Source organism: Athene noctua, chromosome 15 (genome assembly GCF_965140245.1).
Source record: "Athene noctua chromosome 15, bAthNoc1.hap1.1, whole genome shotgun sequence".
NCBI lineage: Eukaryota > Metazoa > Chordata > Aves > Strigiformes > Strigidae > Athene > Athene noctua.
The window spans coordinates 14,448,021-14,466,592 of NC_134051.1; the positions used below are offsets into that span (position 1 = coordinate 14,448,021).

Below are 18,572 nucleotides of genomic sequence, written 5' to 3' on the forward strand. Positions count from 1 at the left end.
ATTAAAAAAATTAGAAGATTTTATAGGAGATGGCAGCACCAAATATTTAGTGATTTTGAAGGATAATATACATATTCTAGACATGGTCATTGGTGACTTCATGAAGCCTCCTTGATTCACCCTTAGAGACTAAATGTAAAAAATACAGATGTAACTACGTTCATTTGAATCCCTGGTTTGTGTTAAAACACAAATATTGCTGAATATGAATCAGTTTGTAAACATCTTTAATTAATCTCTACAAGCTTCTGACCATGGTAACAGCATCGGTCCGTGCAAAAAGGCCTTGAACTAAAGGTATTCCTGTAGTTGCTCCACTGCACAGTTCTCTTTATATCAGTCTCACCTACTTCCCTGTTACATACACCTCCGTTACTTTTTTCTGCTGGTTTTGTTAACAGCAATAGCTCTTTGGTCTCATGGAACAATTTGTCCTGAATTTACAGTATCATTTCTCTCAGTTTGAGAAAATGTTTGGACACAGTAGACATCCACTGAATTCATGTTTATAATTTCTCTGCTTTTGCTTCAAAAGTTCTAGGACCATCTCCAAATAATGTAATGGCAAAGCAGAACTAAGAAATCTCTGTGCCGTACAGCTTTTTTCCATTTTCTTAGAAATCTGACATTTCAGATATAAATTGGTTTTATTAAATTTCATCTTCACCGCTTTGTAATCCCAATCTGATTAATAAATTACTACACATTAAACTGAGTACTTACTTGTAGTTGTTTGTGTTTCTGGTTTTAAGAGCACTCATATCTGAACTATTTTATTTGAAGGATGACAAGTAAATCTGGAGTAAATTCCAGGTTTAGTGAGATCTTTGCACAGTTTATTGCTAAATTTCTGGGTCATTGCTGGTTTTAGTTTGCTTCTGAAATTGGATAAAATCTGATTAGGTAACGGTAATCTAGAGGAATGTAAGACATATGTACACTGTTTTAAAAAGCAAAACAAGGCATAACCCTTCCAATTAATCTAATTTGAACAAGTAATTCTTTAAATGTCATAGCATTAGTCTATAATGAAGCATATCAGAATGTTGTTTAGCATCTTAAAACCATAAGAAATTAAAAACTGACCTTTTTTTTTAACACATGTACGCATTTCATTTGTCTGTGGTATCAGTGCTGAACAAATGCACTGAAAAGCTCTTCGGAGCAAGGAACCGTGTTTTGCTTTGTTACCGTGTAGGATAAGCACCATGTAGTCTCCTAGCAAGCTCCCGGACACTAGCGGATTGCAAATAATAATAAATATATGTTAGACCGTTGCACCAAGTGCAGCTCAATTCTTAATCTGTGAGGTAAAAAACCCCGCAAAACCAGCAACAAAATAAAAGCAGACTTCCGTAATAATGGGCCTGATGCAGCATCCTTACGGAATAGGACTAGTTTGGTATTAGTAAAAGTCCATTTATAGCACGATGTTGCACAGCACAGGTAAAAAACTAATTATTATGTGCATGCACGCTCATTCTGCTCGCAGAATAAACGCGTATTTTTTCTATGGCACATTCTCAAGCGACATCATCAGGTTTCCAAAACCTCTTGTAAGAAATGGGATTTTTTTCCTCCCCGTTGATGTTTGACCAAGTTCAGGCACCTCGCACACTTATCGCTAAGCCTGAGGGGAAAACGCAGGCGTTACGAGTCTTGTTTACGTGTGCTCGCACCGCCGGGCTCTGAAGCCATACCCGGGGTTTTGCCTCGAATTTCCGATACGCGCGACTGCAGCACCTGGAGAAAAGCTCTGTGGGAGCCGCCCCGGGGAGGCAGGCGGTGCCCTCCGCTCACCGCGGCCTCGGCCCGGCGCGGCACAAGCCCCGCCTAAGCCCTCCGCCCCGGGCCGGGCCCTGCCGCCCCGACCGAGCCACCGGGTTAGTCCGGCGCGACCCCCCCGCCGCCAGCCAGGTGCGTCCGCAGGAGGAGGTGCCCGGAGCCGGGCGGCGGCCGCAGCCCCCCGCGGGGGACGGGGGGGGTAACTGCTCTCCCCGGGCCCTGGGGAGCGGCCCCCGGGGACGCTTTCGGGCGGAGGGCGCCCGCGCCCCCCCCCGGGCCGCCGGTCCCCGGATGCGGCGGCCCCGCCCCCTCCCCCGCCTCCCACACGTGTGAGGCGGCCGCAGAGCGCCCGCGCGCGGCCTCCCCGCCCCCGCCCGCGGGCCAACCGCCGGGGCGCGCGCCCGGGGGCGGTCCCGGCCGCAGAGCTCGCGAGAGGACATGTCCGCGGCGGCGGCCGGCCGGGGTGAGCGAGCGGGCGGGCGGGCGGGCGAGCGGGGGGCGGGAGGTGCCGCCGCGCACGGTGCCGTCGCTCGGCCGGGCTCCTCCGCGCGGGGTCGGCGCCCCACGTGACGGGCGGGGCGGTGGCGGGATGGTGGCGGTGCCCGCGGGGTCGCGCCCGTGGCGGTCGGGCCGGCGGTCGCCGCGGAGGGGCCGGAGGGAGGCAGCCGCCGGCCAGCCCCTGCCCCTCTGGCTCACGGGCCGGTTGCGGCCCGGCCCGGCTCCGCCCGCGCCAGCCAGAGCCATCTTAAGGAGGCTGCGGCGCGCGGGAGTGCGCCTCGCCGCCCTGGCCCGGCGCCGGGAGCGGCGGCATCCCCGCGCCCTGCCGGGGGAGGGCAGGGTCCCCGCAGGGCCGGCTCCTGGCGACGTGGTGGCGGCGGCGGCGGCGTCCCCTCAGCCCGCCGTGCCCCTCCGCCCGGGCTCCCCCGCCCCGCGGGGCCGCGCAGGTGGAGTCAGCCCGGCGCGGGGGGCTGGTGCCGGCACCCCTCGCCCCGGGCTGTGTCTCCCCTGGAGCGCGGCCCAGCTCTTCCCCTGGCGTGCTTCCGCTCATAGATTTCCCTGCTGTTGCGCTGCGCTCCCGGATTTACTTATTTGTTATTGTTATTGCTTTTTTAGTAAGGCACACAAGCTCCTGGGAGAGGTAGGGGCCTGTGGGTAGAAAGGCATAACTGCAGGGCCTGGCCTCACAAATCCGTGCAGTGAAGTGAAAGCTCTCCCTGTTCTCAGCCATGAAGTTGAGGCCTCTGGCCTTGATGGCCCGAATCATACAACTCCAGGGCAGGGTCACTCACCTGTGGAAAGAGCGGCCGCCCGCACACCAGGGACTGTTACGGGGTTTGGTTTGTTACTTGTGAAATACACAGATTTATTGGTGGTTTTTTTTTTTTTTAAATGCCACTCGGTTAATCAGCTTTGTGCAGAAAATAGCAAGTGTATCTGCAGCGGTTGCATGCACAGATCTGTCTCGGATGCACATAAATCGGTTAACGCTTGTGAGAGTGGCATTAATTCGGAATGGAGGGAGCAAGGTAAAGATCTATGCTGCAGTGCCTTTCTCTAGGGCCAGCAGATACGTTTGCCTTTATTCCATTTGTATGTTTTTTTGTATTGGTTGCTAAGTGTGCAGTGCAGCAAACTGCTGTTCTATCTCCGTGCAGCCAAGAGAGATAAAATACCAGGACTTCATGGCTGCAGAAGGCAATATAGCTGGAATAAAAACTACAGGATTTAAAATGAAGTGCATAATTTGTTTAACCATGAAGTAAATATCAGAAAATTATCCTTTCACGCGTATTTCACAAACAGCACTGTGAAATCTCATAACTTTGCTGTCAATGTGTCTAAAAGATTTAGATGAAATCAGTCACCTTTTAAGAAAAAGAAAACGCTTACACTGCATTGTGGATACAGCATGTTCTGAAGTTCTTGTTTATGGGAAGGTGATTACACTTTTTCCTCACGCTACATTTTTCCCTTTATGATGGAAAAATGCTCAGGTTTTGAGTTAATTGATGTTTTATAGCTCTCAACAAAAGCACAGCTGGCATTTTGTGATTATTTTCCTAATGTTTGACATTTTATCTAGTTCCTTCCTGAAGATTTCTTTCCTGTGTAATTAGTTAGGGCAAATTATGATTTTTGTGGTATAACTTGCATTTAAAACTTGACAGAGTGCTGTCTGGTAATCATGTCAGTTATTAAGAAAATAAAAACATCTGGGAGCTGAAAATCTTTAGTACATTATTGGAAGTGCAGAACAACTTTCATGATTTGGCTGTATTTGGAGAAATGTAGAAAACTGAACTTAATGATACAGGTGAATTTTTAGGAGCACTCATACAGTCACATGGAAATCACCTTAATATTTACCTTTTCTAATTTGTGGGAATGAGTTATTATAAAAAAGCTTTAAAGGTGGAGGTTAATACACATATTCAGCAAATTTAGTGTTTGTATGCGTAAAATGTTCAGTAAATTGGAGCCCTTGCTTGTTGTCCTGGAAATCAAATTAGATAATTAATTGATGAAATCATGGATTAATATGATATTGGATGGGGAGTACACTTAATTGTGGTTTTGGGGTTTTGGGTTTCTTTTAAAGAGCATTTAGATTACTGATTAATTACTGGCAGGAAGAGAGAATACCTTTTACTGTAGGGTGTTTATTTTTTTAGGCCTTTTGTCCTTTCTGTCTTGTCTTGTAACCTCTTCCTCTTGTGTGTTTTCGTTTGTTTTTTTATGTCCCTAGTTTTTAACATCTTTCACTGCTATGTATAGAAACCATAATAACATCAGCTTCAGCCTTTGGGCATGGAAACCTTTAAAAGAAGAAAAACCCTATCTGCTAGGGTTCCTCTCAGAACAAAAGCAACATTGTTTGGCTAAGCAATGTATGAGACCTTTTAGACCGATACCTATGGGTTCAAAGCCAAAACTGGTAAACATCATTCATGTTGTATGAAGTGGTATTAATAAAGGCCAGCCTTAAAGATAAATGATTTTAAAAAAACTTTTCTAAATTTAGTATGCAGTAGATTTCCATTGACATAATCATGTGTCTGTATGTGTATATATGTACACGCATACTCTAAAATATACTAATAAATGAAAAGTTGATGACAGAACTAGTATGTTTGAGTTGGTGTCATAGCAAAAAGCCAAAATGTGGTTGTGAACAGTTTTCTTTATCAGGGTTCCTGATAAAGAAATCTGTGTTTCTTTATCAGGAACCAGGATATTCCAAGGATACAATTCCAGGAATCTGTACAAAACTATATTTTTGTAATTAAATGAAGTTATAGTGCATAGATATAACTGGCACATAAAATTCCAAGTGTGAAGACATTCCAGCTCTAAGGAGTTACGCAAGATGGACTGAAGGAGCTAGGACTGGTCTTATGTACTGTAGTTGAGCTAAAAGGAATGGGTAACGCACCTCTGGCACTATAGGCTTGCCAGAGGTAACTGAAAAGACAAATAATGTGTTAGAATTTGAGTAGTAATATGAAAGATGCTAAAAAATGATCTTAGAGCATATTGAAATTAGTTTATGCTAAGGATTTTTAATCTAAGTAACTTTAAAAATAAAGAATCCTTGTGACATTTTTGTGATTTTCGTTTTTCCTATCTTTACTTTCCAATTAACCAGAAATGTGCTGAAACAGATGCTGTAGGAGGAGGCTAGAGATACAAGGTAAGTGCTATATCTTAAAACAATTAAAACTTTCTAAATACAGGGGTTTTTTATAAAGTTGCCATTTTTTAGCGAGCAGTGTATCACTTTAAATTGTGCTGGTTTTATAATCCTGTTAAAATGGAAGGTTTTCCAAGAGATATGTTCTCATGCAAACAGGAATATATGAAAATGTAGTACCTGTGTTACATAAGCTAAGAGCAAGTGACTGTGATGGTTTTGCTTTGCAATTTGTTATGAGTGCTTTTTAATCACCTCTTAGAATTTTCACTTAAATATGCTTATTTTGATTAAATAATATTTTCTCTTTTTTAAAGTACTGTCATGCTTGCAAGCCTTCACAGATTATGGTAGACTTTTTCTAAGTATTAGTAGTTTTGATATTGGTAGGTAAAACTTTGGCCTATATAGCATTTTGTTTATTTCTAACAATTATTTCACAGTGACTTGGGCTAGTACCAGCATAGTGCCACTAAACAGCACAGCACTTCCAGGGTACCACCAGACCTGGTGTGTTTTGATTAAATAAATCCAGTTATAGATGAGGAGAGGAAACTTGTTTCTCAAAGGGAGTAACTGAGAATATTTAATGGCTGCTGATGGAGTTCTGTTTCAGTAGGTATTGGGAAGAGTCTCGAGCAGCTTCGTAAAATAAGGAACTTAGGTTATGTCAACTGAAACATTCTCAGTTTTGGAACTCTGTGCCTCTGATGTTCAGCTGGTACCGAAATGGTGAAAGTTCTGATCCTGCCCCTTTTCCCCCCCCTCATCTTTTATATGGGAAAAAGGGCTTTGCTGGGGAGGTGGGAGGGGGTTGCTTTATTTTCAGAATAACTGAGACAGGGCATCAAGCTTAAAGCCTCCTTGATAATTTCTACTGAGGCCCCTCTAAGATGAAACAGAGCATTGGCTCCACCTCTACAGAAAAAGCCAGACACTGCGCACAACTTTCATGGCTAAGAACTGCTCCAGAGGATGGAAGAACAGCAAGACATACAAAACTTCCTGGATATGCGCAGAAGGTGTCTGTATCTGGAGCATTGATGTATTCCAACAAGCCCCAGAACTGTAAGAGTGTTATGCAAAAAATTAGCAACTGGAAACACTTAGAAAGATGGAGGAGCTTCCTTTAGCCTGAAGGTAAGGTGTGTTTCAGGGTTGCATTGCATTCAGGCTACATGAAGGTTTGATTAGACTTGGCAAACCAGTTCACTCCATGTCCTGGTTTAGAAAATCTGCAACTTTTGTTTCTTACTGCGAATGCATCTGCTACTTTTTTATCAGCATGCCTAAAAAAAGAGGTCAACACCTGAAATTAAGCCTATTTGCACTTAACCTGAAACATTCATGGTTGTCTGCTTCTTTAAATGAAATTATTCTGTGCTGCGTTGAGCACAGTGAACCGGTGTTCCTGGCATTGTTTCTTAAGCATTTTTATCACCTGAAGTTCATGAGCCTAAATTGCATAATACTAATTATGGAATAAAACTTTTTCAAACTTTTCTTCTGTGGTAAAAATTGACAGCTGCTGTAAAACTACTCTTACGGGTTGTTGAGGCTCTGTTGAAGCCACAGCCACAAAAATCTTCCATATCCTGAAACTCCAAAGCAAATGCACATTACAGAATTTATTAAAGTGTTCAGATTACTGTTATTAAATCCAGATGTTAATATAACAGTTTTGCACTTGTGCAATAAACTGAATCTGTATGATCGTTGACTCAGTAGACAGTATTTTAAGATTTCGTATTTGGGTACTTGGCTAAAGCCATTAATTAAATGTTTGAAAACTGGCTTAAACCTGGGCATGGTGCCAAAAGCAACAAAGTGAGGCAGAAGTCATGGTTGAGCTCATTTTTGATCTTCACACTGATGTTTGAAACACAAATGAACAAAACACTAAAAACAAAGACAAAAAGACAAAACCCACTGGTTTTCTACCCTTGTAACTGAATTTATGAGATAATCAGCCCTAATTCATATCACTGAAAGCGGTGGACAATTGTATTTTTATTTTCACATTTTGTTTCTAATGTTAGAAGTCTGCTGGAAAGCTAAGGAACAGTTGTTGAAAAGTCGATTAAAAATTCTAGTGACATTAAAATTAGTTTGCCAGTCATTCTTTATTATAAATGTAGAAGAAGTAGCTTGTAAAAATTCAGCAGAGAAACTCATTAAAATAGAGTTCAAGTTGTTATTGTATTTCAGTAAAATCCAGTTAATACTCATAAATGGTTATTATATGTCATGAAGTGGTAAGTTTCTCAGTATATCCTATGAAAACAAATAGAAGAGACATAGAATTCCAGCTGCTGACATTCTGTTTTACGTTGCTGGCACAATCCTTAATTTTGTTTCTCTTTTTCAGAAATGAAAATGTATTGTTTGGTAAAGTTGTAATCCAGCAAAGCTTTAAGCATGTGTTTATGAGACTAAATGAGTTGCACAAAGTTGAACACATGCTTAAAGCTTTTCAGGATTTAGAACCACATGTTAGTAAAGCCTTAGGAAAGTAATAGTTGTGACTTAACATAAGCAAATAAATCTGTTTATGAATGTCATTGTGGTGGATGTACTCCCCCTTGCACCGCAGTGTTACAGATGCAAGTTTGTGTCTAAGTAATCTCTTTTGCATTGATAGGTGTACAGTGTAAATTGTGAATTACAGTCTCAGTAGGCGTTCATACTTAAATGTTATCTGAGAGAACATGTCATATCACCATTAATCTCCTTTTGTGTTTTAAAATGCTGCAGAAGCTGTATCTGTTATCAATATTTTTGTATGTTGTGAATTAGCCATCTCAGCCTGTTTCATCCTTGTATGTAAGTGGCTTTGGAAGTGTGAAAGCAAAGGAGTGTCTTTGTGCTTTTATAATCTTTCTTTGGTGGTAGTCAGGCAGAGGAAGGCCTTGGAATGTGTGTAATTAGAAAATGATTCTTGCTGAATATGCTGAGATTACTATACAGAAATTAATGGGATCTTTATGTTCGTTGTGGTTGGTCTGAATTGTACCATTTTTGTATTATTTTAGGAGTTTTTGAATGGTCTAATAAATTTCTCACAACTATTTGGAGCGTTTTTTCATTATGGTATCATGTTACTCGGTAGGGTTTTTTTAGGATTTTCTCTTTAAAAAATACTGTCTTAAAAGTATCTTTCCATGGAAAACACAAGACAGGTAACCAAAAGAAATGGCTTAATGTTTTGCTAATGATTTTCAACATTTAAGTTGTTGTACTCTTTGCACAGCTGTACTCTTTATAAATATACTTAATATATTTATAAGGGTTTTTTTAAAGACTTGTAAACTGTGTAAATTAGGAGATAATTTAAAAAATCTTTTTGAATCGTCTCTTGACACCATTTAGTAGTGATGTGTCAGATTTTCTATTAATTCAAACCAATAAAACAATTTTTTGGATGGCATTTTCCTAATAGTTATACTTGTTCTTGCTTTGCATCCAACAGCAGCCACATTTGCTATGAAATTCAGTGGAAACTTGACAATGCAGTTGAGTGTTTGCATGTCACTTCTGTTTGGGTTTTTTTGCACTATTACAAAGTGCGGTGGATTTTTTTAGTAAAATTGCAGATTTAATGCTTATACTCCAGAGGAGTAGATGAACTTGTACTGATTAATGTATTTTTGCAAACCTTGACGTTTTTTCCAGTAAGAAATCCAAAATTTAAATACAATTTGCAAGTAATGAAAGTGCTAATAATACTTGCTATCGCTGAACACTGAGGAATTGCTCCAAAAGCAAAGTTGATAATTAACAGGTCGTTTGTTTGGGACTTGATGTTATTTCTTGAAAAACTTCCAATGTTTCTGTAGTTTGGCTTATATAGTTTAGGTGAAGGCTGAGAACAATCACAGCATCAGCACAACTGTGGGTGGAGTTACAGGAATGACTGAAAACCTCACCATTTTCTAGTTAATGTAGTCAACACTGTAATTTCATTTTGAGTTGCTGTTCAGCAGAAGGGTTTTAATATGCGGTTTATGAGGGCAGTGCTTACTGTGTTTCTAGTAAATACTTAAGTTGCTACTTGATAGCATTTATTCTTTCTGATTTTGGGTTATTTACAGTAATGCTTCTTTACATTAGTGTCAAATAATACAGCAGTACTCATACTTTCACTTGGTATAAGATAAAGGGCTTACTGAGCAAATGCTATTAGTTTCTGCAAAATGTAAGCCATCTTTATGGTTACAGGAATTATAAGTCTTCCAGCGTGAATCAGGCTTTAAATAATTCGCTCTACATCTGTAGACGGTTTCAACCAATTTTCTTGCTGCTATGAATAACATAGTGTAATTGGTGATTTCTTCTGGAATTGGATCAGCATGGTGAGGCAAACTGTTCTGGCTTAGGTAGATCCAAGCTGAGTGGTTAATGACTCCCTCTTTCCTCTGCCAGATGTTCCACCCTTCCTCTGTTTTGCCAGTTTAACCATTTGACTGCTGTTTTCCCAGGTCCTGTAAAATATGCCTGATTTTAACAACTTGTCACACAGAACTGAGAAAACAGAAGGTGGAATCTCTGGTAAAGGGTGAAATGCAGATGGTAACAACCTACTTATGTCAGTAGTTCATCTATCTCTGCCCTGAGAAAGCTCTGAGCAGGAGCAAGGGTGGGCAATACAGAGACAAACTAAAAATCTGAAATGGAAGATGGGTAGAACACTAAACGTACTTTCCTTTCCTGCAGCCTAAACCAGATTGATAGTTGACAGGAGCCTCTTGAACATAGGCACAGTTCTAAATCTACTGTTTCTCAAATATTTGAGCCAGTGATGGGGCCAGAAGGTAGTTCAAAAGATAGAATTCTATAGCATCTCTTTGATCTGTCTGTGGGTTCTTGGCATTTGTAGGTAAGCTTCTGAAAGCCTAATGCCGGCTGGCTGAGGAACACGTTCAAGAGGAGAAAAGATCTATTAAGGAAGGATGTTATAGAGAGCATTTTTGACAGGTGAAGTGGAAGCTGAGATGAGAAGTGATTTAGTGATACATGGAGGACAGAGAAAAATTCAAGAGGAGGAATCGAGAAGGAAAGCAGCAGGTACTGAAGTGATCTGGGGAAGAAATGAGCTATGATCTGATGCCAGACAAGAAATAATGAAAATAAACCAAGAGGAAAAAGAGAAAACTGTGCTTTCATTATCTCTGACCAGATATTTAATGAGTATCTTGTTGTCATCAGATTATCAATAGTTTTCCAGTAGGGTTTCTAACAAAACTTTGTGGTATATTTTTTTGCACAAATATTTGTAATGCTGTTCAGAAAATGTATCTTTGAGGAAACGGGCACATTGCTTAGATTTGTCAGCTTTTTTTACGTATGTTCATGATTAAATAATACATTGTGTGTTTTAGTGTTAGTAAACAGATTAACTAAAGTGTTTTGAAACATACTTACCCTAATAAATTACATTTGATGACTATTAAATGATGGCGGTGTCTTACATATCAGAAGGAATACTAAAGCAAATATATTTTCTGTTATGATGCTGAAGACCAAAAATATCTCGTATACAAATAAAATTATTATGTAGGAGAGAAATCATGGCTTGAAGTATTTTTAGGCTCATGAGGTTTTAAATTGACTGTTGCTCTAGTTTTGATGTGTTCATGAAAAGAAATGTTCACTAAGAGCTTTTTCATTAGCATTATGCAGAAGGATATTAGGAAAATAAATTTTAAAATATTTCAGCCTGTGTTTTAAGGATTTTTTTTGGCTTAGCGAAGCTCATGAAGCTTACTCCACATTTGAAGTACATTCTCAGCTGAGGAGAGATTCAGCCACGTAACTTACTGAAACATGGTTAAGGTGATACACGTTGTCTTTTGGTGGAGCCTCTCATTCCACACCTCCTAGAGATTTTTGTCTGTTCAGGTTTGTTCTCCTAAACCATTTCAGTTCAGGTTAGTCAAGTTAGCAAAGGTAATGGTTCCAACTTGTTAAGCTGATTGAGCTCTCTGTGGATAAGGAGCACCCATGGAACAGCTGACCCAGCAGTGTGGACAAGATCATCATAACCAGAAGTCAGGTGGTGAAAATCATCCGAGAGACTGGTATGGACCTAATTACTCAGTAACTATAGTTTAGGTGTTTTAAATATTTGAATTAGATACTCCAGTGGTGGCAGATGCTCTGTGTTGAACTAAGGAAAAACCTTTAGTAAGAGCTGTTTAAGTTTTGTAATAATAATGCAGTGTTGCACAGGAGCTCTCTGTATCAGTTTAAAAGATTTCAGTAATAGTGTCTCTTCCTTTTTATTTCAGAAATACCCTGTTCTTTAAATTGGGGGGAATGGGGAGGGTGAGTACAGACAATCTGAGGTTTTTTACACTGATCATATCAATGTTAAATTGATGCTTTGTATTATTATTTTTACTGCAAATGTCTAAATATTATTTTCCTTAAAGATGATCTTTGGAAATAATTAGCCTCAGCTGAGTGAAGAAAATAATTTGTTGCTGTGAGGCTTCCTCATTTTTACATCTACACATGTGAAATTTATATTTTTGAATACAAGAGGCCTTTTTTTCCTATGTTTAACTTTCTGTTGAGTGGTTCTTGAGATTTTAAGTATTTCTCAAGGCCATTACATTTCTTTCTTGATCAGCTTATTCTTGGGTGCTGCCATTTCTGCATAAACAAGACTTTTTTTCTCTCCATTATAACTTACGGAGATGAGAATAACAATTGTTTTATAAGGGGAAGGTTTAATGGCTTTTTTCACTTCAAGTTATATTGCAAGAAAATCCCAAGAAATACAGAATATAGATGTGCTACAGCTGTTAAGTGTAGCAGTTTCTGCAGCAATCTATTGTAAACAATTTTATGGTTACCATCTACATTTATTTATTTATTTTTAAACAAGCAGCTTTGTAGGGAATGAAATACTGGAACACACAATAGTTTACCAGATAAGACTTCTTTGAAAGTGGCCTTAGGCAACATAAACTCTCCTGACCCAGAGTTTCTGCCCTATTAGTCTTTAGCTAATTTCAGTATGGAAAATGGAATTCAAGTTCATTTTAGCTTTGGAGATCGTGAGAAATTGGTTCTTAAGGCACTGAGGGCATGGACTGTGGATTATAGCATTAAACTGTTTAGAACATTAGAGTTTTCAGGCACCATACTAATAACATACTTTTTCTGGTTATTTTAGAATATGGGTGTTGATCTGGGAATTAAGCTTGATCACTTATAATCTCGGTTCTGTATTTATAAAGAAACAATTAGTGATATTCCTTCCTGTGGTCTTACCCTGTTCACAGAAAGTATTCTTGGCCTTGTTACAAGAGATGTTACTGATTTGAGAAGTAGAAGTTTGGCTTTTGCTTATTAAAGTGTTATATTGTCTTTAACAAAATTTATTTATTCTGTTAAAGTAATATTATGTTTGTAGTATATCTTTATGCTTAATTATCAGTGTTTAGGAAGCTGGGGGTTAGAGTTTTGTGGTTTGGGTTTTTTCCTACCTGAAAGTCTCTGCTTAAATGCCTGGGATTTAGTGTTCTTTTAGTATGCATCCTTACTGTATCTATAAAAAACCTCACTTTAATTCTTGGGATGATACTGCAAGGTGTAAATCTATTAAAGCTGATCTAATTGCCTTCACATTCTGACCTTTTGTCACTGTTGTATAAAAATTAGGTCACTCACTATGATGTGGGCTATGATCAGTTGAGCAGTGGTTGACTGTAGCCAAATGTAATGTGATGGTGTTTGCTTTGAGGTAAGGTGTAATAACTTCCCTTTAACCCTGCTATATCAGTAGGTGTAACCTGGAGAAAGCATCAGTTGAAGACTGAGGAGGGAAGAGGTTGTCCTTCTGAAACCATGAATCTAAATGAAAGCTGGTACATAAGTGATGGAACAACTATATTTTTTTCCCCTTTAGTGCTTTTTAAAGTCTGTAACAGAAAGTAATACTTTTAAGCCAAGCAAATAAATATGTTTTCCCAGTTCCAGTAGCAGCTTTGGATATAAGAAATTAGAATTATATTGACCTCATCCTGACTCTAGGATAATGACAAATACGGTGGAGAATAATTTGCATGTACTCAGTAGAAGAGTTGGCAATAGCATGAAGTCGTATTATGGGACTGCCAAAATTTTGTGTCGCTGCCTCTGTTTAGTTGAGAAAGATGGCATTCATACCCACACAGCATGCATGTGATGAATATATGTATTTAATGTATGTAGCTGAGTTATCTTTGGGAGCACTAGGAGAGTCTTCAAAATCTTAAGGAGGTAGTTCACCCAATGCTTTGTTGAAGCAGGACAGTGGCACTATAAAAAAAAAATCATCTTAGAACTTCCATCACCACCTTTAGCTCTTAGTTGTACTTTTGTTGCTTTCAAAATGTGTCACATCATCCACTGTAAACTGAATTGTTGAAGAGATGGTCCCATGAACTTGTAAACCAGACACGTTAATCATTTGGTACTAGGCCTCTGTTTTCTTTCTAGTTAAAGGAAATAGAATAGAGGAGAAGATTAAATACTTCTAATAACTTGCAAAGTAGAAGTACTCATTTGGGAGAGTTAAACACATCATAATGCTCTGCTATGCTTTTTACAGGGTGGTTACATGATCATAAATAAGAACAGAAAATATTTTAGATGAACTCTAAGCACTTAGCATAAATCAAATAAGGTGTGGTGAATAGCTGCTGCTTAAGATATACAGAAAGTTTTAAAATCTTTTTTTATTTAAACATTGATCTGTCATCTTCTAAGTTTTTGTCCATTAGTGGGTTAAACTTTACAAGTTTTAGTTTCAGAAGTTAAGAACAACAAATCGACTGGTTTCCATGGGAGCTAATCCAAGTCATTGTTTGCATTGTTAATATCTGAAAGTAGCTGTGTTGGTACAAGTCAATATGCAGCAAAAGGTTTGTGAAAGATTTTCTAAGTTGTCCTAAGGCTATGAGTTACTACTTAACTGAGTAACTGAGTATTATTTGCGTATGTGCACTGAGTTGCAGTTCAGACATAATCATTTTGATATTTTGCAGGATCCCCTAAACTGAAGTTTCTAGTAATCCCTAATTATTTTGAGTTCATGTCTAATTAGTATTTTGTTTATTGCTGAATGTGAATAATAAGTTAAATTCTGTCCTATAGGAGTTGATTGTATTTTTTTAAGAGGTCAAATATCTGTCTTTGGTACACCAAATATTATTTGCTAATTACTATTTGCTAATAATGCCAGTAAAATCCTGCTAATCTCTGTAATAGTATATAGAAATAAAAAGTATATCTTTTTCAAGAAAGTTAATTTTATGGAAATGATTGTGTAATGTTCGGTCATGCTTATGTAGGAAGGTAGAAAGTAGCATGTCCAACGGGAAACAGTCTTGCAGTTACTTCCTCTGATTTGAATCCTAATGCTTTCCTTGCTTTGTTCAATTCAAGGGCCTGGTTTACAGGCCCTAAAATAAACAGAATAGCACCTGCAGCTTAGTCATAAATGGGAACATCTTGAAGTAACTAAGCAAACAAATGAAATCATGGAGTAACTTAACCTTTTCTGAAATGCCTTAGATGCTCTACCAACATTCATTTTTAAGATACATCAGCATTTTGGCTATCAAAGGACTCTGAACACCTAAAGGAATTATTAAAGATTATGATCTAATTTATTGATAAAAGTTACTAATTATTTTCTGAAATGTCAGAAAATCTCTTGAGAAAATCTACAGAGCTTTTTACTTTTTTTAACAAATGCCCACTTACAGGACATGATGCTAAAATGTTTAGCAGTCCTATGATGTGTCCATGTAAATATTTGACCTTTGCTTCAGATTTGAGCTATCAAGCGCTTTTATAATAACAAAATGAACACTTGTGTTTTGATCTTCTTTTTAATATGTTGTCCACTTCAGTTACATAAATAGATTCTTCTGGCTACACTGTTTATGTTTGCTGGCCACAGAAAATCATGGAGCACATGTTATCTTATTAATGCCTTCCACAAAGTTCTGTCATAGACCAGAAGATCTGAACTTACTTTTTTAGCAGGTAAATCTGAGTTGATCTTGCAGTTATTGGAACACTACTGTGCGCTTCATATTAAAACTGGTATTAAGAGCTTTTTAATTTTTTTTAATTGGAATTCCAGTAAATTGCTTCTGAAATATGTCACTTATGTATTATTGGGAAAAAAGGGATCTAACGAATTTGTAGAGATCCGTTAGGATGAGAAACTAGAAGCATCATTTGTTTGCGTATCAATAATGCGCATGGTTTCTTTTTTTTGTTTGTTTCTTTGTCTTGCTAAATTTAAGTATTAGAAAACTGACCTTGTGTTGTTTTCTAAGCTGAGTCTAAATTTATTTGCTGCCAATGTTAATACAGGCATTTAAAATTTTAGTAGAGTATTAAAGCAAATGTAAAACAGGAACAATCAACATCATCTTCATAGACTGAAAAATAGGAATGTCATGTTTAGATTTTTCTGAGCGTTTGCAGATGGCATATTTCCATGCACAGTGTGTGCATGTGTGTAACACACAAACCAGATACAACTTCATGTTTTACCTTTCTGGTTTGAAGTATTTTTATGAAGCTCATTATTTTAATAGAACTAGTGAGGATATGTGCTGTAACAGCTTTGTGTTTATTTAATCAAGTTAATCCAGCTGAATGACAGTGTTGCTTCAGTATGAGCACTGTTAACTAAGAATATCCACAAAAAAAGATGAGATTATACTTCCAAGTGGTGCCATAATTCTTGTTGTGGCTGAGTGCTCAGGTAGCAGCTGTTAGGAAGGAAGGACTTACTAGTCGTAGATGAAATAACACACCATCATTCACAGTTTTCAACGCGAGTTAAGTCTTTCTGAACTTTCTGCTACTAACTACTGTACTGTAAGTTAAGCATAATGTAGCTTCTACTTATAAAGCATTGTGTCAGTAGAAGGTACATTAAAAGGTGTTCTGGGTTTTCCAGATGGATTAGTAGATCCTAACTTCGATGCTTGGTTTTAAATAGCTTCCACAGTGACCTGGGGGACCAGATCTCTTTCACATGATAGACTAGCAGAGCAGTTCATACTCTTCTTTAACGAAAAAGTGGTTGACTGTGTATTGTCTTTGAGGCAGCTAATCCTAGACTCTGCTTTTTTGTTTGGTCCATCAGACCATTTTTTTTATTTTGGTGCATGCTGCAAAGTTATTTTCATCACTGTTTCTTAAAGGAAGATGTTAGATTTGAAAAGTTTTTTATAATCAGTAATCAATATAAACAATACTTCCATCTGAAGGAATTAGGTTTGGTTTAGTGACTTGAATATTATGTGTATTGAACCCTGGCTTGCTTTACTTAAAATACTTGTAAAAAGTTGAGCATCTTGGATAAACTTTATTAATTACCATTTTAAAGCCCATGAAGTGTGAACGCAGAAGATAATTGTAATATGCCTGCTTAAAGCATTTTTGAGACCTTAAAGTATTTAAACACTAAGCTTCACAACATTCCTGTGAGTTACATCCTTTCCACTGAAGCCCAGAAGATTTTACCCCATGTTATTTGGATAGGTTAGTTCTGAGAAGGCAGTAACGTGAAAAAAAAATAGGTAAAGCATCTGTATGGCCCTACACAGCAACAGCATAAGCTTTAGCTTCCTCACACTTTGAGACCTATGGGAGGCTGCTTTTGTTCATCACAGACCCACACTCTCGGCCTGATAATTCATTTGTATTTAGCAGGCCACATCTCCCTTTACAAATGAGGTGCTCTTTTTTTTTTTTTCTTAGAGCTAGTACAGGAAAGAATGTATCATCTCGTATTCTGTTGATTCATCCCCTGCCTCTGTCCATGTAAGTAATTTTCTGTAATTTTCCTAGTTTATGGTGTGCATTTGTTAGTGTAGCTTATTTCTTTTTGGACTTGAATCTGTCCAAAGCCTTACAATTTAAAGATTTCCTTCTAAAAATTAGAAAAGAGAATCTCAGTGTAGCGTTGTCATCAAAATACGCAAAAGTGTTAAATCAATTTCCGGAGGTTTAGTGTCTGCTCAGGGGTATTAACTTAGCTAGAGGAGACAGATACAAAAATTTATTCTCAATAATTTATTAAATAAAAGAGGAAATTTGAAATATTTATCAGTCCAGTCTTGACTCTACGCTCCTTTAAGAAGCATATAATTCCAACTACTGGTATGGTGAGAAGCGTGACAGGACCTCAGTTCTGTCATATACCTCTGCACACTGTTTTTTAAAGACATGAATAGTAACAGTCAGGTTTTGATAATGCATAATCCAAGATGATTACTCATAGTTAGTCAGCCGTTGATATTTCTCATCTTTTTCTGCTATTGTCTGATTACCTTTGTAAAAATAGCTCTATGATTTAAATATTTGTTGCTCTGTACTTTACCACAAAATTTATCTTAATTAGTTAATGTAGCAGCACTGTATTTTAGCTGTAGGATTGGAATTTCTCTTTCAATATAATAATTTAATGTCAGTTTAAATTTCAAAGGTCACATACTGTATCCAAAACATGTTTAATGAGAGAGGCTGTGTAAGAAACTAACTGCAGAAGTTGCAAGCAACACCAAGTTGTCAGCAGTGCTGACGCTGCGTCTCTTTGGGAAGAGGAACAGCATTATACTGTATGAAGTGGAATACTGAAATGGTTGAATATTTTCAAGACTCTTGTTAATGAAATTTGTCTTTTAATACACTGTGGAATACATGAAATGAGGGGCCTAAATCTCAACAGAATAAGCACTATTCTTGGAACAGAGGCAAAATTAATTTGAGATGTTTTCTCCAATCAGTGAAATTATGGATGCCAAAAATGAATTATATGAACATATTCAGTTAATTTACTGATAATCTAGATGATTAATATCAAGTACTTTCCATGTCTATGTTCATTTTGTTCTCAGTCATATATTAATCTTTACTGGTTCTAAATGCTATTTCAGTAAGTGGATTTGAAACCTATTGAGAAAAAAAAAAAACAACCAAACACACACCACCACCACCCCCAACTTTTCTGTAACATTTTATTGTTACAATTGCAGTGCTAAATGCAAAAGGTTATTTTTGGGTTTTACACCTTTAC

The 18,572-nt window shown here is 38.2% G+C and overlaps 1 protein-coding gene across 1 annotated transcript in view; it reads left to right on the forward strand.

Moving 5' to 3' along the window:
• The first annotated feature begins 2,151 nt into the window (after nt 1-2,151).
• MRTFB (myocardin related transcription factor B) overlaps nt 2,152-18,572 on the forward strand; it is an 87,700-nt gene continuing 71,279 nt past the window's right edge. The window contains exons 1-2 of the mRNA XM_074919736.1: nt 2,152-2,248; nt 5,432-5,476. The gene's annotated coding sequence lies outside the window, so the exon portion shown is untranslated. The remainder of the gene's footprint in view (nt 2,249-5,431; nt 5,477-18,572) is intronic.